Source organism: Bombus vancouverensis, chromosome 8 (genome assembly GCF_051014615.1).
Source record: "Bombus vancouverensis nearcticus chromosome 8, iyBomVanc1_principal, whole genome shotgun sequence".
In the NCBI taxonomy this organism is placed as follows: domain Eukaryota; kingdom Metazoa; phylum Arthropoda; class Insecta; order Hymenoptera; family Apidae; genus Bombus; species Bombus vancouverensis.
Window position 1 is genome coordinate 16,763,426 of NC_134918.1, and position 26,709 is coordinate 16,790,134.

The 26,709-nt window shown below is 39.6% G+C and overlaps 1 protein-coding gene and 1 long non-coding RNA gene across 10 annotated transcripts in view; one reads left to right on the forward strand and one right to left on the reverse strand.

Moving 5' to 3' along the window:
- Positions 1–1,573, reverse strand: part of mamo (zinc finger protein 628-like) — a 120,538-nt gene extending 118,965 nt beyond the window's left edge. For both annotated transcript variants that reach the window (XM_033339643.2, XM_033339646.2), the window contains exon 1: positions 1,500–1,573. The gene's annotated coding sequence lies outside the window, so the exon portion shown is untranslated. The remainder of the gene's footprint in view (positions 1–1,499) is intronic.
- Positions 1,574–1,864: 291 nt separating this feature from the next.
- The window catches only part of LOC117159640 (uncharacterized), a 149,121-nt gene continuing 124,276 nt past the window's right edge, over positions 1,865–26,709 (forward strand). For 5 of the 8 annotated variants that reach the window (XR_013059026.1, XR_013059025.1, XR_004464610.2 and 2 more), the window contains exons 1-2: positions 1,865–2,228; positions 2,566–2,736. This is a non-coding gene — a long non-coding RNA (uncharacterized LOC117159640). Of the gene's footprint in view, positions 2,229–2,565; positions 2,737–21,451; positions 23,472–26,709 lie in introns of those variants that run through there. The other 3 variants (XR_013059030.1, XR_013059029.1, XR_013059028.1) reach the window with 3 other exon arrangements.

Sequence of the window (26,709 nt, forward strand, 5' to 3'; positions counted from 1 at the left end):
GGTTTTTATACACGACATTTCGTTCGCAATCGAACGCAAAACTCACTTGTCGCACGCTTGTCAGCGGCCAAGCCGCACCGTCGAGTATAGGTTAGGTAAGAAAGCTTGCTAGGTTAGGGAGCTTATTACGTACTGTTCCAGCCAACTTTTCGAAAGCTATCACTTTTGACGTCTCTCCGGTTGTCATTTCAAGAGATGCGTCGTCGATGCGTTTTTCACCAAGTTACTCATGTACGCTGTCTCATAATGTGTGTTGCCGACGCACTCCTCTCGATCCGTCACTTGACGATCTTCGACACTTTGCATCGAACCGCGTCCCGGCCACGAAATTCCACGGGAATCTTCCTCTACGTCAATGCTGCTTTTAATCGGTGACACGATCGACCGACGTTGCTTTCACGAGTGCGTTTAACTTTTGTTTACTTTTCTCCGCGTTTGAGCGCGCCGTTACCGCGCCGATATGCTTTTCCGATTGATTCGCGGCGCGTTACGCGATCGCGGATACGCGTTACTTTTTCAGATCTGCGACAGATCGTCGAGATATCGCTAGAATCGCACACTGTCGCTGTAATCGATTATCGTACTTCACTATTCACTTGTCACGTGTCTTCGTGTATCGATGCGCGGCGTAACGAATTTTTCCTGGCCAGCCTATCGCTCGTGCCAAAAACGTTTTTGGAGTCGGTTTCCGGATCGTTCGAAATGATTCACGAGTGTTAATCAACGTGTACGATGCGTTCGCGATCTCGTACGTGGTGAACACTTTGATTCGTAGCATGACAGTGACAAACAACGATTGTATCGAAGTAATCGAAGAAATTGGCGAATCATAGACGGTTCGCGAATGCTTTGAAAAATTTGTTTGGCAAAAGTTAAACAGCACAAGGTCGATCAACGTCGAACGTGGTTACGATGCGTTGCGAGAAACGATTCACGATCCACTGGCGTCCGCGCCACGGGTAACTGTCAACCGTGGGATTTCACGTGTCTCGGGCGCGCTGTTCGGGCGACAGAGACGTTCTCTCGATGGGAAATCCAATGATCGTGCACGAGAGATCTATGAACGGGTGCAAAGTGCGTGTTCCGTGTCCTGCCGTGTGTTTGTATTCTTTTTCTTTTTCGCGTATCGGACGATGGAATCGAAGAAAATCGTAGCTGATACGGTGCTCTTTTTCTTTCTCTCTCTCTCTCTCTCTCTCTCTCCCTCTCTATCTATCTATCTGCTTTTTCCACGGGTATCGCTCGTGACAGCAAACAGCAGCGGCGACAACAACAACAACAGTAGCAGTAGCAGTCAATGTCGTGAAATGTAACAGGAACGGGCACGTACGAGGAAAAAAAACTTCTTTTTCACACCCCGGCAAAAGTGTTTCGTCGTAAAAAAAAAAATTGAAAAAAAGGAAATAAATAACGAGAAACGTGTAATCACAGATCGCTGCCGACAATTGCACGCACTTGGAGCCACGAATTCGAATGGACACTCGCATAGAAATATTTACCTTGCTACATGTAAAATGAATAGAGAGCCTGCCTGAATCGAACGAAGGAAGGCTCAACCGGCCCACTGTGACGTCGCCGGCCTACTGTCAGCTCAGCGCTCGCTCGGCCCCGCGGTCAACTAACCTACCGTGTTCGCCGCGCAGACTTTACCGACAAAATAAATCGATTCGGCACCGCCCACGAGCATAATTCGCCCACGATAAATCCTATTCGGTTATATAACTAATTTACGCAAAAGTTTCACGTCGATATCATTATTTAATAAATATCTAATGTTGTTTCGGTCGCTCGCTTGACTAGCGTAGTAGTCAGGTGTGAAACGCTCACGCGCACAGCCACACATACAGAGACGGCGCACGTTTCCCTCGCAGATCTCGCGATTCGTAGAGCCATAGGCGTCGTTGGACCAAAAAAACTCTTGTTCGTCGTGTTAAGGGTGGGAGGGGAGATCGTGTAAGAATATCAAACGCATTGACGTCTTACGCAGCACGGAAGGTAATTATTTCGGACGTACTTTGCCGCACGTCTGACCTCGAAATTAGAAATTTCGCACGGTTTGGACTGGCGTAGCTCGAATTTACGTGCGCGACAGAGACAGTATAGGAGTAAGATAGCGCGAGACAGCGCGTGTGCGTGCATACAAGAGAGAGGAAGATAGAAAGAGAAAGATAAAGAGATGCACAGACGGAACAGATATTCGCGTGCAATTCTGCCCCGATTTGTCACAGGTATTTTCCCCTTCCTCTTCCTTTTGTTACATCGCCTACGCAACATCGAGTCGAAGATGCTTTCCTAAAATTTATATGCAGATTTTTCTTTTCGCGTTAAGCTCGATAGTTTCGCGGGCTTTCAAAGGCTATCGAGAAACGTTGTCTCCCTCTCTAAAATCGATTCTCATTTTTCCATATTCGTATCGAATAAAAGTCCATGTATTTTTCCTAACCTTTCTTAAACCCTTCTTCTTAAGAAAGGGAGAGGGAGAGAGAGAGAGAGAGGGAGAAAGAGAGAGAGAGAGAGAGTGGGAGAGGGAAAGAAAGTAAGAAAAAGAAACAATCTTTTGTACAGGTATCGGAGAAAGGATCGGAAGGAGCTCAATACCACGAGAATCATATCGGAATACGAAGGGGACCTCGAACGCGCGACACGTGCGACTTCGAATTAGAAAAAGTAAACACGCGTTCGGCCAGGTGGCGCGGAATGTCGTTGCTATATCGAAGTGCGGACTGCCGCGCGCAGGTAAGTACGTATACTTTTCGTGCAATATATAGTTGTTACGATACGTCTGGCTATATAGATTCTTAGGTAATACTAATTGCGTCCGACTGTCGACTACATCCGTAAAGCTCGCGGCAGCCGCGTGCGTGCTCGAGAGGGCGCGCGCGCGCGCGTGTTTGCTAGCGAGCCAGCTCGCGAGATCACGCGTCTATATACGCACACGTGGACCTGCACACAAGCACACCGCCGCGGGGAATAATTTCATTGTAGCTACTTTAATGCGATCGTCGCCGATAAATTATTCCTAGGCTGATAGCTCGTGATCGCCGCCGTAAGAACCGGAATTTACGGCGAGTCGTGCCGTCTCGGTTTAAACGCAAATCCATCGTGCAAATTGAATTGCCTCAATGTCAATAGTTTCTTCATCCGATGAAAGAAGGCCATGCGGTGGCACGTTAACGCACGTAATCCCCCCCAGCCATTCTTTTAATGGTGTTTCTCGATCGATCACGATGCAATTCTTTTATTTTCGACGCTTCTTTGCATAGCGTTAAACATAGGAAGGAATGCTCGAGATAACTGTAGTCGCGACACTTTTTAAGTTTGTGTAGCATCCTCGCAACGATTAATAAATTATGCATTGTGTAGACTCGGAACTAGTTATGCATACTTTGGCTTTTTCAAATCTTTCTTCTTGTGTACACGTTGCACGAACATGAGTTATGAGCGTGCTATAGCGAAGCACATTTGATACGCCAACGCGAAGAACTCTGTGTGAATGAAATTACTTTGTTGCGATTTCCGTCAAATCACCCGAGTTTTTCCTTTATCGATCTTCATCGTTACACGCTGGGACGTAGAATCGCGCGTTACGTAGGTGTTCTGTAGAATGTAAAAAATGTCCGATACCGACATTCGAAATATAATTCAGAAATCTTTACTCCACAAATGAAACAAATAATAAAGTATGGAAATAAAGATATTGCATATTACAGATAAAAGTGCTAACAATTTCGATTAAGTATTTAATATTTCTAAAAATTAATGGTAATCGAATAGATATCATTTGTTAATTCCAAAAGTTGTCAATCAAAATTTCTTTCGTAATAAAACCTTCGCAAACAACAATTAAATCGCGCGTTAAACATCCGCACTCCTATAGTTTCCATTATCCGCGGTTTTTCCTGGTCGCGAGGAAACACAATCGTGCCACGTCGACGACGTTAGTCCAGGAAAGCGACGCGCGTCTAGTATCGCTGTAACAGGATGAAACGACGCGGTGGCGGTGCACTCGGAGAAATTGCACCGAAAAAGGTAGAAAAAGGGGGAGGAAGAGAGAGAACATCTAACCAGCTGGCTTGATACTTCATTATGGCTGTTGGTTTTTACGGTGACCCTCGTCGCGCGGTACTCACCGGGTATTTTCCCGCGTGATAAACGCGATTATTGTCTGGCGTTGTTTGCAGATCGATCCGGTGTTGCATGCGCGTCCACGTGCACGTTGTTTTTCATAGATCGACCGCATCAGAGGGCGGCGAAGGTAGAGCTGACGGGATGATCGGTTGAAATTGCGCGTCTACGCTTTCTTAGGTAACGCATTGCGCGTTGCGTGAACGGAACTCAACACAGAAAGAGAGCGATAGAGAGAAAGATAGATAGATAGATAGATAGATAGATAGATAGATAGATAGATAGATAGATAGATAGGTAGATAGATAGAAAGAGAAAGAGAGAGAGGGAGGGAGGGAGGGAGGGAGGGAGGGAGAGAGAGAGAGAGAGAGAGAGACGGCTGGTGTGCCAGCCCGTGGCAATTGCTACACTTCGTCTCGCGCACCTTTATTTTTGCTTTGCGTGAGCGCAGGTGCCTCGTCGAGCACGTGACGTCGCTTGTGTATCTGCATCCACGTAATACGCTATTAGGTAACGCGTCGATAGTGCGTGAATCGGATTTGCCGTCGTAACGCCTGCCTGCCGCCTACAGTACGTTTCATTGTCCGCGGATACCAGCGAACCTGCACAAAAGTCGGTTTTCACACGGGCCTCGAACACAACACACCAGCCGCCCGTGTACCAACGATAGAAAAACGTTTCGCTCGTCCGGAAGGACGTTTCGTCGTTTGAATTTTCACGGTGCGTCATGGTGTTCGCGCGCTTTCCACGTCTCCGGATATTGTCGAGTTCTCTCTCGCGAAATTCTGTCAATAACGCGACACCGCTGCGCGGATTTCGTTGCTTTTAATTCGCTCTGTGCATCGATATTTATCGTTTGATCCTTTTGTCAAGCTTGAAATTCTTTCGTACACTAACGTCCATAAGTTCTATACTTCTATATTTGCAAATTATTGCAAATATATAAACTGTACATAACTATCGGTCTCGGATCTCGTGTCAGGCGACCATATATAATTAGTACATCGATGAAAACAATAGTTAATATACGAATTAATATATAAATAAAAGAAGAATCTGAAAATAATAGAAGATTGCGTTTCGTCATAATCTAAAAGTTTATATTGGCTTTGTGAAGTGTCAGCTGTTCATTACATACAAATAGAAAGATCGAGTGATGCAATTTTTATTCGTTGTCCTTTGTCCTCTCCTCTCGCACTTGGACGGACTTCTGGATTTACACTGTATTACATTTCTTGCACCTCGATTACAGCCAAAGGCAAAGAATTAATCATAACGTTAAAGATGCAATAAAAATCTCAGTCTTTTCATCGAATTACGCCAGATGTCCAAATATTTATCGACAGTAGCGTATATATATTATAGTAAAAGATGTATTGTATTATAAATGCTAGTTTTCTTTAGAGTTTCGTTTACGTCTGCTGTATTAAAGCGTTTATAAGACACTAAATTGCGTATATGGAAATTTATTTCTGTAATTCGTTCAATAGGTCAGCTATTCGCTAGCTAGATCTTGTAAATTGCTATTGTGAAAAAACAATGGTTACTAGAACGATCGTAAGGATGCACATCGATAACCTATTTGCAATGTTTTTAATGAACGTTTTGCTCGTATCATGCCGATAAAGTACAATTCTCTGCACGTGTGTATTGATACCGCAACGGCGTATTTTTCCAGCATCGTTGCTGATAATATTTGAAAGATCTAAAGAGTTCTATGTTATACCGTGATTCGATGAAATCTGTGAAACGTTGATTAATGAAATTGCAACACTGTGTGGTGACTGTGATCGTTAGAGCTTGGCGTCGTGAAATAGTGCAGAAACAAGCGTTAACTGTAATCTCATGAAAGCATCCTTGGGTCAAAATGTGCACGCCTATTCCTGTTACATACTCATTAAGCAGGTATCTGTTCACGTATCTACCCGCACGTGTTCGTTTCTTTTTCTTGGGGAATCAAATAAACAACTTTCAAATACAGCGAACACAATCACTTTATTACTACGTGGATAAAAAGAAAGAAAAGGCGATTAATCTGAGACCTTAGATGACCTATTAAAAATGCTCATTTTGAGATTGTGTAATAAGCACCTCGTGACATTTGCATCGGTCAGTCGGTTGTCATTGTACTGGGAAATTTTTCATCTAGCGATAACACATGACGGACGATTTCTTTTTTTTTTTTTTCATAAATCCAATCTTACGGTCTAGTCTCGAGTAAACAATGTGGATGGTATTTTAAAATGTCAAACGTTGAAATGTTAGCGAGTTCGAACGTTTCTATATTATTCGACTAATTTTTAACGCATAAAACACACTTACTAGAGTAACCGTTTAATCATCTGATTGCTCGCTTTGAAACAACGTAAGAAATGTCGGCGTGTTTTCCCTGCTATCCTCTAAATCGATAACTCATTTTTATGCTAGACCCGTTTATTGGTCCATTCAATTAATATTCTATCGCAAGAACCAGGCCAACCTGTATCGCGTGATCTATGTCTGATATCGATGGTGTCTCACCACTTATTATCATGAATTCTCCGAGAACCTGTGAAAAATTGAAATCTGATCTTCCGTCTTCTCGAACGACTAAAAATTAAATACGATATTGTTCTGGTTATTCTCTCGACCATTTATCACGCCAACTTTTAATAATATTAATTATGATTCCTATTTTAACGTTATCGATTGTAATTCATGAAAAATTTGCTTAAAACGAGATATATCGACAAGTTAAATTTTCGTTCGAAGAATGTGATATGCTCGTTTATTGAACTATATCGTTGACCAAATTGTTTATAATCGTCTGGCGACAAACGCGATCCGCGATACGTCTCAATTAAAAATCCGCAGTCGGCGTCGAGGTGTCAAAACATTTCGCACGCTATTAATATAAAAGCGCGGCCGCGTAACACGCTCGCACACGCTCACGTGCCAACAAAGTTACTCTAATTAATGGTAGCACGTTCGGTATTGTATAATTCTGTTTACGGTGGTTGCTGGCCTCGTCTGCATACGTCATGCAGCATGCGCGTACCAATTTCTACGGCTGATTGTTAAGTTCCATTTATTGGAATGTAACACTCGAATGAATGCGCGACCTGTGAAAACGCTTTTTAATATGATGAATAATCTGTGTGCATTGCTGCACGCCGCTCGATAAACGCAATGTCATCAATCAGGGATACCGAACGGAATACTAATTTCCCAGACGATTTCAAAGATGCATGGACTGTTAAAGCTGCGAAGGGTTACGATATTAAATGAAATATTTTTTTTTTTGTTTTCCCTCCTTTTTTACGTATCGTCGCTTTAAATTATCGCTTACGATTCTTAATTATGCTGCTATTTTAATAAGCACACATTTTATTAGAAGCGCTTTTGGAAATTTTAAATAGCACTATATCTATTCGTTAATTTCATAGATGCGTAATACGTGGCAAAACACGTTGACCCAATTTATATAAATCTTTCGAAAAATCTCATTGAAGAAAATTTGTTTAAAATTCTACTTCTGGTAACACTGTGACGATATTATCAATTTTTATAGTCGTTTTAATTGAATAGAAAAAAAGAATGACTTATAATAATTAAACGATTACCAATCAATTTTTATTTTACCAATAATTTTGAATATGTAAAATGACGTATATTCCATTCGAATGTAATTTATATCGTTTGTAAAGTAAAGTTGTGCGAACTAGGGATCGCCAGTGGAGGAATTGCGTTTCAGAAACCGATCACTGAAACTCGTACGAATCAAGCATCTGCGTTGCAAGTCTGCACCCATTAAATCTTCCAAGCTGACTACCCCAATACACAACTATCAGTCCCATTAAAATTAACAATGTAACAGAACAATGTGTGGTAACCACAACCAATTGTCTCGATTGAATTCCAGAAGTTGAACCCCGGCCGTTCTAATTGGGCTTGGTCTTTTCTTAGATAAACGATAGGCATGTTCAGCGGTATCTTTCTGCATTGTTCGAATCGATTAAAAAGAATTCCGCCACCTACGTGTGGTCACGTATGTACGTGCGGTTTCAAGGCTATGTAAATTCTGAAATATCGATGGTGGAGCGGCGAACGATCGTCACCTTGGTTTTCCTAGGCGGTGAAAAGACCAAATTTCCTTTTTCCAACGACGCGCGGTAAAGGCTTATACTTTCGAAGCGGTACCGGTGTTAGTTTCGAAGGGACGTGTGTACCTGTCACGTCACAAAGCGTCGGGGTTCCAATCAAGCGTTAAGGGGAGACCACCGGGCGTCGTGGCATAGAATTTGCAACTATGCTAATAAGAGGCGAGCCGAACGGACAGCTAATGGCTGCCGAGAGAAAAAGGACGAGCAAAAGTGCACAATGAATTCGTGAGGTCGTGACGCTAGGGAGAAAGAGGGACGGACGACGAGACAAAGAGGGCCAGCGTAGGATGAAAGGGTAGAAGGAAGAAAGAGGATAGGGAGGACGGAGGGCGACCACGGATCAATCGTAGCCTTCCGTGTTCCCTGCCCCCCCTCGGTCGCTTTCCACCCCTCGTCCCTATTCCTGGCCCTCCCCCTTCGTTTGCCCCTTCACCTACCAGTCGACTTGCACCCCTGCAACTCGCCTCCACCTAACCCCACTCCATCCACCACTTCTCACCCCGCCGATACACCCTTCTACTCGCTGCAACTCTCAACCCTCTATCGTCGTACTTGCACCGACGTGCACGCGTCGTTACGCAGGCCCAGACCTGTCGACCAGACACAGACTCTGTCTGTCTGTCTCTCTCTCTCTCTCTCTCTCTCTCTCTTTCTCACTCTGGTGGTTTCTCCTCCTCCACCCTTCTCGTCTTCTTCCCTTTCTTTCTTTCTTTCTTTCTTCCTTCTCCACTTTTTCTCACCGAGTCCACCATTTCTCTCCCTTCGGATATTTTTCTACCACCCTTCCCCTCCGCCCTTTTTTCCCTCTTCACGCTCGTCCATGCGACTTTCTTCGTCCCTTAGTCCCTCCTTTTCCTTCACTCTTTCCCCTCTCGTCTTTACCTACTCGTTTCACCCTCTCGTTTCACCCTCTTGTCATTTTGTGGCTGTCTTCCTCCCACCGGTCACCCTTTCTTTCCCACTCACGTTGGAGGGCTAAGCGCGCCGCACAGAGTAGGTCAGTGGCGTGAATGATCATCAGTATTCGCGCCTGTGTGTGAGTGCGTCCGACTACGCAGCCGCTCGTACCCTCCTACCATTTGACGCGCACCCTCGCGTGTCCGCGAAAACCCAACGACGTTGTCTGCCCCGCTTACGAGATGATTTCTGATTTACCTTCCTTTCTCCGTTAGCTCGTGTGTCAGTATGTGTATATCGTTTATTGTAGCAGCTGTTATACGCTCAGCCAGTCCACTGGCGAGCAATACCACGTTTCCAACCATATCGCGGTTTTTTACTGCCTATCGATTGCAGATTCGTGGTTCACCGATTGCATCGTTTGCTTCCGATTTGACATGGTAGGGAAATTAAGTACATGTTGCTACAATTCTACGATTTTTTATGTCTCAATCTGAAAATAGCAAAAAAAAAAAAGAGTTCGGTCAAAAATAATTCAAAGAACGCTGTTAGATATCTTAAAGCGCGAGTTAAATGTGTTACGTAATTATTTCGAAAAATCATTTAGACGCTTTGTACATATCTAGCGTCTACATAATAATTATAAAGTCTGAATAGAATATGTTTTAAATACGATTATCATTTCAACTACATTCATAGGATAGAAAAACGATGTTACAATAAAAGAGTAGATGGAAAAAGATATAACGACCGTGAATCGCAATTACGCATTGGAAAATGTTAAAAAAAATTACGATGTCGATGAAATCGTAGATTTTGATAGCTTTACATAGTTACGAGCAGGTATTGCATAAGCTGAACTGTATCTTGCAGCCTGTCATATCCGAGCGAAGGATGTGTGCGCAGAATTGCACCGTGAATTGGACGAGTTTCACGGTCTCGACCTTGGGGCGGTTTAACTAGTTTTCACAACTTCTTGCACTACGTTCCGCGAGATTATTTTTACTTCCTGGTTAAGTATACGTGTATGTACGCTTGTGCATGCATATATATCCGGCCAAGATCGTAAAATACGCCAGCCACGATCCGACGACTTCTTTTTAATCTTTGTTTCTTTCCCGCGATTCTTTTTCTTCAACTTACATATGTACATAAACCAGATGTAGGAGAGGATTCTCTGCTTTTAGTTTCGTACTTTGCACGCAGCTGTGCACAAATCTTATCTACACTTTCAGTCGACGCGTTTTTTCTAAAATTAACAAATGTCTCAAATTCGAGAAAAATATAAAGAAAGATTCATTGCTGTGCGAGATTTCTTATTTCAATTCCATATTAAATATAACCATAAACCATTGTCAATCTTCTTGATTCGTTAAAATAAGAACAATATTGAAATATAAAAATATAAAGGATATAAATGATTTTCTTTCCATTTTCTAACCATTCTGATCCGATATTTCGATAATTTTTGTAGCTTTCGTATTTCGAGCTTTTAGACGGTAAAAGTTCGACAAATGAATGAATTGAGAACAAACAATTTCGATAATATTTATTCTTACTTATCCATTAGATACAGAAAATCCATATTTTCCACTTTTTAAATGCGAAGATGTGAAATCTCCATAATACTTGACGATCTTCTCCAATCTTTTTCTCTCTCCAATCTCTTTCATCAATTGTAAAAAAATAAAATATACATTTAATTAGCCGTTGTATTCACAGTTACTTTTTCGATTATATCGCAATTCCTGTGCAATTCATAATTTTCAAAATTAAATCGTGGCGTTAGACAGCGATACGATACCTAAATTTAATAAAACATATACAGACACTGAAACGTCTCAATAAGATACAGCACAGAATTGAAAGGCCAGAATTTTCTCTACTCCTAACACGTATCTGTGTACTTTCGTATCTCGGATAGTCTTCGTTCGTCCAAACGATTAATTACAAATACGTTCGACTTGGATTCGGCCTGGTACAGCGTTGATGTTTCACGACACACCGAATGGTTAAATTTTCATGGCGCGATCGGCGACGTAACGCGGCGAGTTAAATCGTAATGTTTGAATGCGCGCGACCAGTCGCACCGCAACGCATTGTCGAATGTTGAAAGGCCAATTTGCCCGCGCTTTCGAGCCGTTCTAAAGTTTGCACGGATCTGTCAGCGGCCCATCTCGCGAATTAAAAAAAAATCGTACGCTCGCTAATTGGAAAAGAACGCGAACAAAAGGGGAAAACCGTGGCACGGAAAGCGACGCGTTAGTTTCGGTCTCGCGATCACGCGGCGCGGATTCACGCGCAGGAAGATGCATCAGGTCACGTCTCCTTTCGCATGCGTCTAAAAATAATTGAATCTGCGCGAGTAATGGTTACGGATTAAGACGCATAGGCGCGCAGGTGATTTCTTTCTCGCTTCGAGTTTTCAATCTCTGTCTGTTAGGTTCGTTGGGTACCAACGGCTAATCAGCCTGTTCGACTTTCTTTGTACTTACCAGTTGTGTAGCACGAGGAAAGGATGAAAGAAGAGTTGCATGTTGAAAAGGAAATCGAGAAGAGAAGGTAGGACGTTTTTATTCCACGGTTCAAGTTATATGCGCAGAAATAGAAGAAATTTGCAGTTTAATGGATGTATGTATTTCTTCGTGCAGATCAACAAAAATATTAAAAGAAGCACGTTTTTAGCGTGCATGATTTGACAAATGGGTAATAAGATTAGCGAATATCCAAGTTACAGTAAATTGTGGACTAGCGCTGCACAGATAGCTTTCCCAATTTTACAAATTAGAAGTTAGGTCACTAATAGTATCAGCACATATTACAAGTGTTCGTTGTACGATTGTTAGTTGTATTATTTGTAAAATGTATACTTGTAAAATGTAACGTTTGATATTCTACGCTTCTTAAAGAACCAAGAGCGGCATCCGAAGAAAGAATCATACATTGACAGCAACTTTATTTTGCCAATTCAATGTTCCTATATATCTACACGTCAGATCGAATTTCATATAATATTTTCTCACAAAAATGAAAACGTTAATAGTTCATTAAAATCAATTTCGACACACGTAATCCTCGTAAAGGGACGTATCTCGAAGACTACAAAAGAGAAGAGAATATACTTTTTTTCCAAGTAGAAGCCCAATGGTGGTGGCTGCATCGTCGAGTCGAGTTAGTTTATGGGGACCGGAGTCTACGTAGACATCTCACGATCTAACCTTACCCAACCTCCATCCCAGCCTTTCCTAGCTCTAGCCTAGCCTAGAGCTGTGTAGGAGAAGTGCACTCCACCACACTGCACGGACGTCTGCCTAGTATTGATCCTCGGCTCAGCTACTGGCTACCTTCACCCACTAATAATTCTTGTCAGTCTCTCACAGGCTCGACGATTCAGGCCCACCTTCGGATCTGTTTTTCCAAGACACGGCTGGAAAAAATTTATGAAAGTCAGCGGTGGAAATGCTGTCCTTTACACGAGCCTCGACAACTACATCATTTCGCATCGTCTTCTCCTTCCTTTGTGTACTTCTTTCTTCTTTCTTTTTCTTTTTTTTCTACCGAATTATCAGAAGCTTGTGTATAACGATGCATCGTAATAATAAGCATTATAGTTTGAATCGCAGCTTTACGTGTTTCGTTCAGAACGGTGTAATTGTTTCGAGAGTATAGTTGTTTTAATTGGGGAATCTGAGGTAGATGTTTAAACGGAGTTAATTATCCAGACTTCCAAATGTAATTTAGAAGAAACTATGGAGGATTATTAAAGTTATAATAGACTCTCGTTTAGCGAAGTTCTTTTGTTAATAGTATCCCTTTTTTCTTACTAGTCTGCGTGTGACATTTCGATCGTGCAATTGCTTCTAATCTGTTTTCAATAAAAAACAAAACAAACCGATCTTTTCCAAAACGTGATTTGCCTAAATCGCTTTAAAAACCTAACTTATCTCAACTTATATAGTTGATAGTATATTATATAGAATAGTTGATGCGCCCGCCAACGATCAGTTAAAAAGATATCACGTCATTAACATCGAATCGTTCGATTTCTTTACAAAACCGCTTCAACATATTCTTATCCCAATTTTGCCCTTCTCTAATCATCATCTAGAACTAATCTCGTTTCAATATGCTGCAAACATATATTTCAACGTAACAGTCTAGTCTTAGTCTTCTGAAATAGTATCGAAAATACCTAAATAATAAAAGGTGTTGAAAGAACGTCGGAATCAGTCACGGCAATTAAACGACAACCACGAAACAGACGATAGTCCCTGGTTTAGCTTAAAGTTCAGGCTTTCACCGTATCTTCTAGAGTTCTGCCCACCCACAAATATCGGTCGATTAGTTCCGATAACGACGGTCTCGATATTTCGAGACAACGCAAGCGACATCTGCCTCGAGTGGTGGTTAGATCTCGAGGATGGCGACGATGCTGGTACATCGTCGTCGTCGTCGTCGTCGTCGTCGTCGTCGTCGTCGTCGATAGACTCACGTCCCTTAACGACGTTCTGTGCTGCGGTGTCGAGACTCGGGGTTCTATATCACGATGCTGCAAAATGTATGCCTCCTAGTGATAAACGGAGTCAACTCATCCGCCACCTTGCCGTACCACCATCGGCGTCCCTAACCCTTCTAACCTCCAGTGGTTTCCCCACTTTTCATCCTACGGTTGCATCTCTTTCTCCCCCCATCGAACGTTTCACACTTATGCAACTAACAACCCTTGCGTGGTCCCAGGGTAGCTTTAACGCCACACAATTCGCTAATAGAAGCGTAGTAAGCTTTTTGCGTGACCACAGGAGTAGTTTCCATGTTGCAATTGTTTATCCGTATTGCTTTTTGACACTTTATCGCAGCTTCAGTTTACTTTTTACTTTTACCGTTTCTTGTGCTTCATTTACGCATGTTTTCGAACGTACTTCATACATTGCAGGATGGTGTATTGTCCTTTTTCGAGTTTCAAGGGATTAAGAAAATTTGAACATTTTTAACAACGCAGTTTCTACAATCTGCCAGTATTTTTTTAATATTCGTCGGTATCCGCTCGAAGTAATTTACGTTTATTATTATCTGTTAGATCTACCATAAGCGAGATTGCGTCGATGGCTCGTAATATTTAATTTCATTCTTACGAGATACACGCGCGAGATAGTGATTTTGTTGTTGAGAATAATTCTACCGTATTCTACGTTTTCCATTCTACAAAAATATGCCAAAAGTATATGCCACAAAAGCGCAGGCCGTTTTTCCAAACATTTTGATTCTTCAATTTCTAACGTTTTCAAAAATTCAAAACCGGGGGAAAAAGAAAAATTATAAAACAACTACACGGAGAATAACAGAAACATTTACAGAAAAATATCCAAGTTCCTTCGTGAAATTTCCAAAAAATACAAAAATCACCGAACAATACAACGATGCGGATGATAAGAAGTAAAGGAGAGAGAAGAAAGAGAAACGAACGCGTGGGTGGTTGTGGTGCTGATATTAAACGCGATCAAAGTGCATCTGAGTAAGAATCGAAGAGGAGACCGCGTGGTGGCAAGCCTGCGAATCGGATTCGCTTTCGGAGGTCGTATGCACATGTGGCTGCTTATCGCTCGGCGCGGGTGCATGCACGTGGGTGGGACCGAGAGGGCGATATGCACACACGCGGGTATCCGGTGCAGCACGCTGCTGCACCGTCGAGAGAGAGTACAAACGGCTGAAAGCGAAACGTAAACAAACAGGTAGCTCTTCATCCAAACCAAATAGCGGGGGAGTAAAACTGTGCTCGGCGCGCTGTCGGCAGTTGCCGACGCGAGCACGGAAACTTTCTTCCCTTTGTTTCCCATTATATTTCCACATTACTTTTTTAAACGCCCCGTTAAATAGTAAGCGCCGCGAGTCTCGCGCGCAATTTTAGCCATTAGAACAAAACGAAGGAAAAGAGCGAAGGACGGTGTGGAGAGCGGAGAATGAAAGAGACACGTAAACAAGACAGGCAAAAGGGTGAAAAAGAAGAGAGAGAGAGAGAGAGAGAGAGAGAGAGAGAGAGAGAGAGAGAAATAGAAGTTTCAACGCCGTGAAATTCGCGTACCCCGTAATACCTGCTTGTTTGCATCCCTGTATTCTACTATTTTATTACTGTAAGATACAAACAGTTTCTAAATTGTTAAAAGCGCGGAAGAATTTTGTTGAAATAGATATTGTTTCTCTGGGATAAAAATTCTGAATCGTTGTGCATTATCGTTTGTTAAGAAGCTTTATATCGTGAACGAGATTTATTTAGAGTCGTGCGACTGGTTACTTTTATATTGCTGTATTTTCTGTGTTTTCTTCTCGCGTTTCATTGTAAACAGTAACGTTTATGTTTATATTAAAAATTATTATATACGAACTAACCGAATTGAAATAAAGAGTTTTGTTATACGACGAATCTTTCTCGAATTTGTTTTCTATAGATTAACATATTTTTGTACAATTGGATAATTTTCTAAGTGGGGACAAGCTTAATTTCTTTTTTAAATTAGGAACGCTATTTTTATTTCATACGACTGTTGACTACGTATTTTTTCAGCCTCTTGAACGTTTCAAGAATATTAATCGCTCTAAGACTAATTTCACACCCAGTTACGTTTAGTTTCTACTAAAAAGCCTTGTAGATTTCTTTTCAAAACGATTATTCCGGTTTTTAAACATATTACGTTAAAAAACTTCCTTTCAGCCACCACAAAGTAATATGAAAAATTATACTTATCGTGTCTTTCCTCTGTAGTGTTTAATTTAAAGATGTAAATCTTGATCGAGTCGCTTATTTCCTATCATCCTACAATTAAATATAATTTTTTTGGAATATAATATAATATTATATCGCGTAAAACGATGGGAAGTGTTTCGATTGAAGAGATAAATCGGGTTCGAAAAAGTGCGTTTTAAATGGACGTTTCCGCAGATGGAAGCGCCGTTGATTTATGCGCATCGTTATGAGGTCTGATTTAATATCTTGCTGCTCCTTGTTCACCGTTCCTTTTCTTTTTTTCTTCTATTTTTTCTTTTTTCTTTTTGTTTCTCTTCTTAAACGGATCCTATTTTCAACGAGAATATCGTTCGACATTGATCGGTGATACAGGAATTTTTAATGAAATCGTCGAGAAGGTTTCAGTATCCCCTTGAACGAACTTCTACGTTTATCGTCGATCGTCGATATTCGGGATTGTGTTTAATTTATCGGTCGCGGGAACCAGTTGAAGAAGTACTGCAAGCAATCGTTAATGTGACAGCCAATGCATTCTAATGGAAAACTTCTAATAACGAGTCGATGTATGAAATTTAATTAAATGCAATTATACCTTGCTTGATTATCTTTAAATTTCTATTTCCAATACGTTTCTTTCATTCGTATTTCACAGTAGCATAGTTGATTTATAATATATATAGTTCTTTTATTTTAAACTTTAAATATATATTTATTTATTTATTTATTTTTATATATTTAAAGTCTCAGCAATCACAGACATGCAAAGAGAAAAGTAACCACATCAAATAATTCGTGGCCATCGTTTAATCTATACGAGCGACAGCAATTATATTTTAAATTGTTATGATCGTGCTGAGAATGAAATTATCTCGAATCAATAATTTATACCGCTGTTCAGAAATAATTACATATCTAAATAATTACGTGCATCTTATTCGATATTTTCACTATTATCAACTTACACAACTATATATTATCAACTAAAGTTAATTAACGATTAGGAATGTGTATTACGCATGGATTCATAGCGTTCCAAATGGTTGCATACAGCATGCGGATACGTACATGGTTTCACAGGGCTTGGTGAACAATTTTTTTGAAGATTATAATACCGATTCATAGCGCTGGAAAGGTTAACCCTTTCACACTCGTGTTACGTATAACGCAACATCATAGTTTAACAGATTATTAAGTAAGCGATGAATATATCCGTTTTTGATAAAACCGGTGTTAAATTTTAATATATCGTATCTTCTTCTATAAAAGCATCAGAAAAGATGTATTTCCATTATAAATAACACTGGTTAATAAAGTTTTTGACATAATAGTACCTATCTTTGTACTGAATTCTAATATGTATTCAAATTTTTTTCATCACCTATAGTCATTACGTGACTGCATTCTTTATTACTTAATAATTACTGATACAGTTACACTAATAGAGATTTAGCGTGCAAGATGTCTTTGAATATCTGTCTATTTGCGAGATTATCAGCGGAGTTTCCATATACTAGCTAACTACTATTGGATGAGTTAAACGGGATAGTTTTCAAATCAAATGTTCCAGGAAGTCGTCGATCATCTTCGGATAATACTTTATTAAACTATGTGTCACTAAAAAATCCTATGTGACGAAACCAGATTTCATATCTAAATTCAGCACGAGGAATGCAATTGAAATGACGTATAAAAAAGTACAAAATAATTATAAACCAGCGTATCTAATCAATGAAAAGGATAGGATCACCTTCAACCAAATTTATAGCTCAACTAAAATTTTCTCTTTCGTAATCTTAAAACTTGCACATTGCGCGAGATGAAAGCTATATGACTTTTGAACAACCCCATCTCTCTCTTCCTCTCTCTCTCCCTCTCTCTCTCTCTTACTCACTCACTCTCTCCTTTGGTAATTTTCACGAAATTTTCCGTAAACCGAAGAAAGTCGTTAAATTGAACCAAAGAAATTGGAAATTTTCCGATTGACATTTTCAAAATCGTGATCAATCGTTTTCTCCGAAAGCCGAAATGCCGGGTGTTCGGCATTCGTCGAGTCCGATGACTGAGAATACAGTTGCTTTTGTGCACCGTTAAAGAATTAAAGAGCGTGCAGTTTTGCATTGCGCGCGGCTACGAGCGGCAACGACGAGCGAGAAACGCGACGACGACAATGCAAACGCTTCCACTCGCAACGGCAATTGTTCGCGGAATAATGTCCCGCTAAGATACAAAGAAAAACTGGTATCTGCAGTCGATTCCGCGTAACGGCCAAGGTAAACGCCTGTGCAGCTTGCAAAAAGCACGAAAAGGGATTGCGCGTGGCTCGTCGATAATCGTACGACAACGCTCTCTTCAACGCGTAACTCTCTTTCTCTTTGAGAAAGCTACGAACCGATATAATGAACATTCTTCTTCGCGTACACGGCCGTTTTTTTTTCACATCGCAAACCCTTTCCAGCGGTGGCTCTTTCGCGTCTAAATCGGCGTTCTTGCTCGATTTTACCCACCGATCAAAGCGATCCTTTCGTTTGACGAGTTTAAAAACGGCCGCTGCATCGCGCGTTCCGAGTTTCGCCGTTCCAATGAAAATTTACCCACGTAAATTATTTCTCGTTCGTGTACAAGCGTTAAAATGTCTTTCCTTTTTGGTTGCAAGCTCGTTTCTTTGTTTCTTCGCGAGGAGAAAGCTCTCGCGCGGATATGAATATTCTTTTCGCGTCCGTAGTTTGAATGGGTCGCCTTCCAAACGGATCGACGATCTTCTGCGTGTAGGATATAGCTACTATCGTTGACACGGAGTCTACCAGCAAATTTTGGTATACGAAGTTTTTTAAATTGAACAAAGAATACTTTTACTGTGTTTTACTGCGAATTGTTATTTTTCGTAGAAAGGACACAAATATTTAAATAACTGATAAAAGGAAGCAAATTTTATACGAAGGTTCCTTTTTGTTTACGCACAAATCTTAAGTGACATCTCTACTTTCAAAATACCTGCTTGTTCGGTTTGTTCTTTTTTTTCATTTTATGCCGCAAGTTAATATGTAAATTGCAATAGAGCAAAGTAACGCGCTAATGATGGAAATAAGTCAGACGTAGAATCGTTGGAGAATCTATGCGGCTTAATTAATTTCTTTCGTACGATAATAAATAGTTTATGACAGAAAGATGTTATTAAAACGATAGTTTTTATTCTAATATTTATGAGAGTATATTTAAAGTAATTCTAGAACGACACAGAGCATTTATTTGTTTAATTAGTTCCTTTCGTTTCGCGCGACGAATATCCTTGTTTGTTAAATAATGATAAACGAATCACAACGGAAAGATATTAACGTGAAAATTTCAATACAAAGGCAACGGTTATTTAACTTATTATAATAAAAAGGCCCGGTAATAATAAACGGATAGTGTATATAAAAAGCATCGTGCTTGAACGCTTAAAAACGCTTGCCTGAAATTGTTATTACTTAAAAGAAACATTACCGATAGATAAATTACATGAAACTATTTCCCTGAAAAATAAGAAGACCAAGAATGAGAATAAAAATTACAATTCTTCGCCTTTCTCTAACTTTCTACTTAACAGTTCACTTCCATCGCTATACCTGTTAACCAAAATACCACGATTTATCATTCATAAATATCACATCGCCTATTCCTATGGATCCAAATAAATCCTATTAAATTGACAAAAATTCTTCACCACGCTCACCACAAGTCCTATGAAATCATAGAAAAGAACGTTCATTACGGGGTCGAATAAAAAGCAAGGGCGATCAATTTTGCGTCTTATTAGGTATACCCAATATATCATGGTAAGCGAGTTAATAGTAAAAAGAAATGGTAAGAAACACCACGATATCGAGCACAAGAACTATCGTTTACGTGCGTCACGGTGCCAAGTGTGATGGAAAGGAAACGAGTCCTCACTCCGCTCGATTTTATGTGTCGACCAAGGTAAAGCAGCGTTACGAACGGTGCGTAGTTACTCAGGAGTAAATGAGTAGGTCAGGAAAGGTTATGAATCATCGTGCGAAACGAATTTCACGGCGTGCGTCGCTTCGAGCCTGAGATCGAAAAAGTGCCGGCCGAAAAAATTTATCCGCGGAATATGGAGATGATTCGGGACGGGGTACGATAGAGCTTGGAGGGAAATTTATCGAGATAGAGTGCGGAGGAAGAGAAACCACGAGCATGAGAAAAATTTCTTTCGCTCCACTGCCGGATTTCTTTTAGGAAGCTGATTCGCGCCTGCATTTTAATATGGATCATCGGTGTAATCGAGGGAAACCAGTTTTTAATCGCCAGTGAAACTATCGTAGTTTAGAAAGAAACGGAGAAAATACAATTTTTTGTGTTCCTTACGTGCTTTCTTTTTGGTCTGGAAATGGTTTTGGCGTTAATAGAGAAAGTGTTATTCTTGGCTACGACCGCTTCTTTCTTTAATGATCGATAAATGTTGGTGAGAATTATAACAACGACGATTAAAAATTAGAATATATAGATATAATATTGTAATATTAAACCGAATGGTAGTAAATTACGAATAAATTACAAATGAAGTTATGATTTGCTGTACCTATTATCTGCAACAGTTTGATATTTTTCATAAATTTCCAAAAAATGGCAGAAAATTGCTTTTTAAGAAAAGATCTCTTGTCGTAACTTTGTACTTGCGTATTTCGCTCTTTATCTTTTAATCGAGGGTTAGAGTAGAGGAATGATTGATCGTAAGTAACGAATTTGATGAATTTCGACGAATGAAATTCGATGAATTTCATTGATCACGTTGCCTTTCCATTTGTAATTTCGATAACTTATATCAAAGTTTCATATCGAATTAATAGTCCAGTAACACTATTGAAGTTAATAGGATCTCTATGAAAGTTCATTAAGTTTTGATCGTTAGTGTTACGAAACGCGAACGATATTTTTTACAGTACATTTTTAACAAATTAGTTAATCGCAATAACACAAGGTCGAGCAAAACTGCGCGCATTTATTTTCGAAAGGCAGTGGAGCTTCTTTTACAAGCTAGTTTTACAAGAACGAAGTAAAACTATGCACTGTAGTTATCTCTGTATGCACACGCGATTAACTTAATTCAGCTCTATACAGAATAAAACTTTTGAAACTTTAGCGGTTCCAGTTCTCGGACTCGGCGTTGCTTAAAACTTCTAGATATCCACCACCTTCTCCAACTTCCCATGAAAATAGCCACAAACGTTCCAAAAGAAAGATTCTATTCGCAAGACACAAGCTAAAGTGCCTATTTCTTAAATAGGAAGATGCTCGTTTTCAAATTTACGTAGACTGATTTTAACAAATCTTTCTCAAACGACCTGGATAATATCGCGAGAAAAACGTGGTATAATATTCTGCGGAAATGAAATGTTATGGTGTGGTATATTCGAATCCATTGCAGCTGTCAGGGAAAAATATATAAAATTCACGTAGCAGTCAACGAGTTAATAACGCCTGAAAGTTTCCATTTAGCCAAGAATTTCCCGCAACATTCGCTATCCCGATCAATCACTCTCGTTACCAGGAAAGAACGATCGAAGCTAGGACAGCCCGATTAAAACGAAGCCAAGGTATATACTGTACATATATAGGTATAGTATGTACGTTGAAACATTTTCTGGGATTACGAATCTCGCTCAGTACGCTCTCGTCGGTTCCGTGGAGGAAGCGGCTGCTGACAACGCGATTCACGGAGTTCCATGGAAGTCGAGGCAGTGAAAGGAAAGATTGGAGAGTAGCTGGCGGGCGAGTACGGCGGCACTGCTGAAGAACTTGTACAGGACAAGGAGAGGAATAGGGCGGTCTTCGTGGCGATTCGTTGACGCAGGGCAAAGAAGTGGCTCATCGTCACGCTGTCTGCCATCTGCGTGCTACTGCCTCTTCAAATGACCGATCCGCAGCGCTTCTGTTACGGGGGTAGGCGCAACATCGCGTGAAAGATCGCGCGAGATAGTCGGGAAAGAGAGGTGAAAAAAGAAATTTCTTCGCCGAGTGGAAACGCGACGGATGTCGTGCGGTTGGGAAAAAATGTGTCGTGCGGTTTTACGAGTATAATTGATGTAAATCGACGATTAGAACCGTCTCTGGTAGTTTTATTCGGTACGATTAATGTAACGAGCCAGATACTAAGATCGCGAAGAGTTGAAATTGAATTCGGAGTTGATTTAAATTCAAATGATCATTTTGTCGCGTAGACGATGCGTTCAGAAATTTATATACAATTGAAAAAGTGATAAATTACAGTATTATTTAAAGACTAGTTGATTGCATATAGCTTACCAATTATATAGACAGGATGCTTCGCTGGAGAATTACCGGAGAAGTAAAAAGCGCCGATAAAATTGCCTATAATCCGATTTCAAGAGGATGAAAAATACAATGCAACGTAGTTATGTATATTACGTTTATGTAAGAAAATAGTTATGTATGTATGTAGAGCGTCGATTAGAATTATAGAAAAATTATAATTGTGAAAATTAGATATATCATGTATAGAAACTATGACTGAACACGAAGCTCCAAACAGTCGAGTTGATTTAAGGCATTATAAACACTATATATTGCCGCACAATACTGGCAATATATAAAATGAAAATAATATGACGTAACGCGAAAGAATATTTCAAGTCAAGCAAGTGATAGTTTCAGGCTGGTAAAAAGATTTCACGTTGCAGGAATTTTAATTACTGGAATCCACGTACGTTGACTAATTTGAACGAAGCTTTAGAAACCAATGAGATGGCGCGGAGGATATTTTATTTGGATACATACCGTTCGTGTTTATCTTCAAATTGCGATTGTATTGCCAGCTATTGTTCATTGTACCGCTATCAAATGAAGTTGTAATGTTATAAATGATGTATAAACGCGGTACAACTCTGTTATGATTGTAATTTATTATTATGCGTCGAATGTATGGGTAAATGTTGACGGATACTGGTTGCTATACAAATAATCGTATATAATTTCGTAACGGTCGTTTCGGAATATTGTGTCCACAGAAATTATTATATATTAAATTTTCAATTTGCTGTCAATGAAATTCGCATTATGTATTATTAATAATAACCATTGTATTTTTTTTCGTCCGTTTTATTGCTAAATGATAAAGGTTTAAAGTTTATGATAAAGCACTGCAAAATGATTAATTCGAGAATTACGGTCCGATTATGATAATCGTTATACATGTGTTACATTAAGAATCGATGTATTATAGGACTTCTGTGTCCATAAAATCTATAAATACTAATAATAAATGGCGAAGAATTTATAGATATTCGATATTTATGGTTATCATGTAAATTATAAACGCGATTTACGTTATTAGCAATTCATAAAGGATGAATATTAATTCACGAATATCGATTCTTCAATGTTTCAGTTTTCAGTGATACGTCTAGCCGAATATACTCTTTGGTCGTATTCTAGTATTCTCTTCAATTCTACAGATTATTCAAAAACTTTCTATCGTTACGTTTAACATTTCGTTGCCTTTGTACATTCCAGTAAGGTATTTTATTCTATATAAACGAGAAAAAATGATAGAAAAATAAAATTTTAATTAATATCTGTATGTATAATTGTTTTCGGAAACTCATTCTTAATAATTGAAACTATTCTTTATATAAACCAATTTAAACGAACAATTAAGATTTTCATATATGACGAGAAATAAATATTACCTAGAGTTTTCCTGTACAATCGTATTTCTCGCGCATAAAATACCTTTTTACTCGATCCTTACGAGTTTTTAAATATACCTCTGCATCATTATCGCTCACTATCGTGCATATCGAATTTCTGATTAATTTTCGCGACAGTCACACTGTAACGTTTTACCAAAATTGCGTTTGTAAACACAATTTCGTCGAAATAATAATTCGTTACATTTGCGCCGATGAAATTTCAAATATAATTCTCTTGGCGTTGCAAATATCGTTTCCGGTCGTAATCAATACGACATCGAAACATTTCAACATGAAGCGCGTACACATAATACGCGTATAAAAATAACTAGTCCTCGTTCCCTATAATTGAAACAAAGCTATTCGAACATTTCCCAAATTTTCTAACGTAACCTGGCACCATACGCGTTCTCCAATATCTGAAAAAGAGAAAAAGATGATATAAAACACGGCGTTTCGGAATTTTCAATGTTACACGATACGTGGAAGATACACGTATTATTTATTCCACCATTTTTACAAGAAGTATTAGCTTAGTCAATAAATTCATTTGTGGGAAATCCGTGGTCTGCGAAAATAATTTCACGAAAATGTAGTTAAAACGCTATCGTTACAACGACAAGAAATCGTATTATACAAAATAATAGGGAATTTATTGTGGTAAATTAAAGTCAGCTTTAATTTCCTATCTCTTGTTGCCTCTTTTATAATTAAAAATATCAAGAGGATGATATAACGTATAAAAATCGTGGAAAAATTTCACTTGTTACATCATCAAACTTACTACGATATATAATAGAATTTATCGATACTAATAAGTTATAATTTAGGAGTTGTAAAGTTTCACCGATAACGTTAGTTCGATTCTGCTTTCCTTAATTAAAATATTCTGTCTATTATTTCGAAACTCGTGCTGTTTCTGTTTTTATTCGTACGATTAAAAATATTTATTCGTCATGTCGTAACAGTCTGTGTAATATAATTTGACTTAAGAAGATAAAATACAAGACATCGAATACATATTTCGATACGTCCTGAATAACGAAGAAATATTAATTGGGACATTTCGTCCAAAAAAGGCAGAATCGTGCAGGTCGTGTCACTTAAATGAGAATAATTAAAACACCGGATGGAATTAAAAAATCTATTAATAAATTGCTTTTAATAGCCAGTACCAGGAAGGTTGCGTCTCCGGTTCTCGGAGATTACGAGTCCTTGAAAAGCCGAAGGGAAACGACGCCACGGCAAAAAGTCTCGATCCGCGCCACTGAACCGTCACCAATGATTGCACAGAATGCCGCACCACGTTTACGCCGTGTGATACGCGTTAACAACGATCCTGTGTTCATTATCTGATTGATGGCGTTCTTGAAGGCAACGCCACCAACCCCAGCCAATGGACCTGTTCCATCAATTTCTGATACGTTCGCCGTTCATTTCGATAATGTTACGTTAATCGCATTAATTCATCATCTAATTATCCGGTACACTTTTCCACGAATAGTTGATGCGAATCGAACGATAATAAAGGATGGTTGTTTGACACGCCTATGTATCTTTCTTTCGCGCTATTTTAGCAATTTTGGTAGTTCGAAGGGAAGATAATGACCAGAGTGGAAGGATTTGTAATTTTAATCAAATACAATCCGTCTTTGTTGAATTTCTATCGAATATTTATACGACAAGGGTTACTCAATGTCGTAAGTCAACTGCGAATATTTATGCAAATCAATACGAATAAATTCATTTTACCGACACAACTGAAGAGGCGGAATTTACAAACAACAATTTCAACAAATACTATAACGAGCGCTATATTATGAATATTTTTAATCGCAAAAATTTCTACAAATTACATTTCAGAAGAATTTACATAAATATCGGCGGCATATCTGGTCGTACGTTTCGAGTTGTTCTCTCGATAAGTCGAAATAAACAAGAGGAAACCACCGAAGAGTTAGGGGAGGGGAGATGGTTTTTTTAGGCAAACAATTTCACGTAGCCGATCGACAGAGGCGTCTATGACGCGAGGAAGAGCCGATTCGAATCGGTACTCGCGTTCTGTCGGCGTGTCTAGAAAACGGGCCGATACGTTCGAAGGATACTGAATCGCGAAGCCGAGACGAATCGATTGCGAAAAAAGCTGTTCGAACCGGTTTCGCGGTTCCGCAAAGTTAAGGAAATTGCGGGACAGATCGGCCACGCATACGGAAACACATCACGGGAACCCCATTATCATTTGCCTACAGGAACTCGATTCTATTAGGTGGTAATATATGTAATGCCCGATTTCTTCCGTTGAAATGAACGTGAGTTTGCTTTCAATCAGAATAAGTTCGTTATCTTCTTGCTTCGTTCTTAGCCTCTTGATATACATACATTCGTTTATGGCAAGTATAAAGACGCAGAAAACACGTAACGTGCAAAAGTATATGGGCAAGAAAATTACTGATAAATATTTCTAGCTAAACGATTCGAATCTATTCGTTGTTATTTTTTAAGAATTATATTTTATTTAGTAGCGGAAAATCAAAGCGTGATCTACTACTTTATAATCTTTATTTTCCGTAAAATTTTAATCTGCGTTCGCTCAACTGCGAAGGAAATTTTTGCTCGAGTTTCATTTCTTCGGTCGCTCGTAGAAATAAAAATCTGTCCAAGCACAGATCGATTTCTGCTAACAACGACGCTGTGTATCACGATCGCAAATATTATAGCCGTACGACGACTTTGGGATGATAGATTTAGCCGAAGAAAAATTTGATTGTTGCCAATATGACGACGTTAAAACGAAGCGCAGCGTTTCGAAGGGGTAGACAGCGTTAACCATGGATCTCCATGGACGTATCATAAAATTTCGGTTCGTTCACATTGTTGCGTCGAAAATCTCTCTTCTACCGACTACAAAAGGAATCCTGCTGGCTACAGAGGGGGTGGGTGGTCTACGGTGGCCACCAAAAATTGCAGCCGTTCGTCAAAATTTCGTTTCACACCGTTTCGTTGGTCGCCGCTCACACGGGTCATAGATCTGTGTCGAAACCGAAGTTAATAGACAAAGCATGGGAAAAACATAAATTGTCTCGCCCTCCGTCGAGTT